Below are 2,500 nucleotides of genomic sequence, written 5' to 3' on the forward strand. Positions count from 1 at the left end.
GGTGCACGCAATGGGAGGCCCATCGCGCACACCTACTCCCCCCGTGGGGGGGGGAGAGGGGGTGCCGGACCACCACCCCCTAAAGAGCATTAGAGATTTTACAGATATGCTACCAGTAGACGTTAAAATGTCTGAAACGGGGACACTTTTTCCAAACAAGCAAATCCCACACCGAGGGTGCGCAGGTGCCGATGGTGGTCGAGGCATGTGCCCGCAACAAGGGCCAACGTGAGCCGATGGTGGTCGAGGCAACCGCCCGCACCAGCTCGAGGCATGTGCCCACACCAAGGCCCGGCATGTATCGATGGTGTTCGACGTAGGGGCAATCTTCTGCTGATGGTGGTCGAGGCAAGAGCCCGCACCAAGGGCCAGCGTGTGCCCATGGTGCTCGAGGCAACCGTCCGCACCAGGGCCCAGCGTGTGCCGATGGTGGTCGAGGCAACCGCCCGTACCAGGGCCCAGCGTGTGCCGATGGTGCTCGAGGCAACCGCCCGCACCAAGGGCCGGCTTGTGCCGATGGTGTTCGAGGCAACCGCCCGCACCAGGGCCCAGCGTGTGCCGATGGTGGTCGAGGCAACCGCCAGCACCAGGGCCCAGCGTGTGCCGATGGTGGTCGAGGCAAGCGCCCGCACCAGGGCCCAGCGTGTGCCGATGGTGGTCGAGGCAAGCGCCCTCACCAAGGCCGAGCGTGTGCCGATGGTGGTCGAGGCAACCGCCCGCACCAGGGCCCAGCGTGTGCCGATGGTGGTCGAGGCAACCGCCCGCACCAGGGCCCAGCGTGTGCCGATGGTGGTCGAGGCAAGCGCCCGCACCAAGGCCGAGCGTGTGCCGATGGTGGTCGAGGCAAGCGCCCGCACCAGGGCGCAGCGTGTGCCGATGGTGGTCGAGGCAAGCGCCCTCACCAAGGCCGAGCGTGTGCCGATGGTGGTCGAGGCAACCGGCCGCACCAAGGGCCGGCGTGTGCCGATGGTGTTCGAGGCAACCGCCCGCACCAGGGCCCAGCGTGTGCCGATGGTGGTCGAGCCAGGAGCCCGCACCAAGGGCCGGCTTGTGTCGATGGTGTTCGGGGCAACCGCCCGTACCAGGGCCCAGCGTGTGCCGATGGTGCTGGGGGCAAGCACCCGCACCAGGGCCCAGCGTGTGCCGATGGTGCTGGGGGCAAGCGCCCGCCCCAGGGCCCAGCGTGTGCCGATGGTTATCGGGGCAATCGGCCGCACCAGGGCCCAGGGTCTGCCGATGGTGCTCGAGGCAACCGCCCGCACCAAGGCTCAGCATGTGCCGATTGTGATCGAGGCAACAACCCACACCAGGGCCCAGCTTGTACCGATGGCGGTCGAGGCAAGTGCCCGTACCGAAGGGCAGCCTATGCCGATGATGGTCGATGCATGTGCCATCACCATGCGTCATCATGTGCCATTGATGGTCGAGGCCTTGGCCGAAGTTCGATTTTGAGCCACGGTGCCCATGCTTGGCTCCAGCATGTGCTGGTGCCGCATTTTTTTCACTCGGGACAGCATCGCCGGAGCATCGCCGGAGCATCGCCGGAGTACCGCCGGAGAACCTGACCGGCGGCATTGGGGTTCCGGCGATTGGGAGGGGGGCCGGGGGGGTGTGCGCACATGATGTGCGATGGGTGCTGGTACTTGGCCTTGTGTTGGCCCCCTATCCCTCATCAAACCTCTGAGAATTCACACCCCCTTAAAGAGCATTTGAGATTTTACAGGTTTGCTACCAGTAGCCGTTAAAGTGTCTGAAATGGGGACACTTTTTTCAAACGGTCACAAAATCTTCTCTACTTCGAGTTTTTAGCTGAATTTTTTTGTGCATGCCAACAAAAATAGAAGGATCATGCCTACAAAATTTGGGGCCAAAAATCCTTATAAAAAAATTTTAAAAAATCCCGAACCGCAAAAAGTTTCGAAAATCGTGAAAAATAGAAAACGAGTCATCTTCCAACGAAACTTCACGTGAAGGCTTAGGGGACCATTGTATGAATTTACAAGCCATAAAAATGGCATTGGCACGGCAGAAATTTGAAGATGTGCCTAAACCCACCAGGGCCCAGCGTGTGCCGATGGTGCTCGAGGCAAGCGCCCGCACCAGGGCCCAGCGTGTGCCGATGGTGGTCGAGGCAACCGCCCGCACCAGGGCCGATAGTGTGCCGATGGTGCTCGAGGCAACCTGTCGCACCAGGGCCCAGCGTGTGCCGATGGTGATCGAGGCAACCTGCCGCACCAGGGCCCAGCGTGTGCCGATGGTGGTCGAGGCAAGTTCCCGCACCAGCGCCCAGCGTGTGCCGATGGTGCTCGAGGCAACCGACCGCACCAGGGCCCAGCGTGTGCCGATGGTGCTCGAGGCAACCTGCCGCACCAGGGCCCAGCGTCTGCCGATGGTGCTCGAGGCAACCTGCCGCACCAGGGCCCAGCGTCTGCCGATGGTGCTCGAGGCAAGCGCCCGCACCAGGGCCCAGCGTGTGCCGATGGTGGTCGAGGCAAGCGCC

This window comes from Durio zibethinus, unplaced genomic scaffold, assembly GCF_047325235.1.
Source record: "Durio zibethinus cultivar Kanyao isolate XHJ-2024 unplaced genomic scaffold, ASM4732523v1 HiC_scaffold_387, whole genome shotgun sequence".
NCBI lineage: Eukaryota > Viridiplantae > Streptophyta > Magnoliopsida > Malvales > Malvaceae > Durio > Durio zibethinus.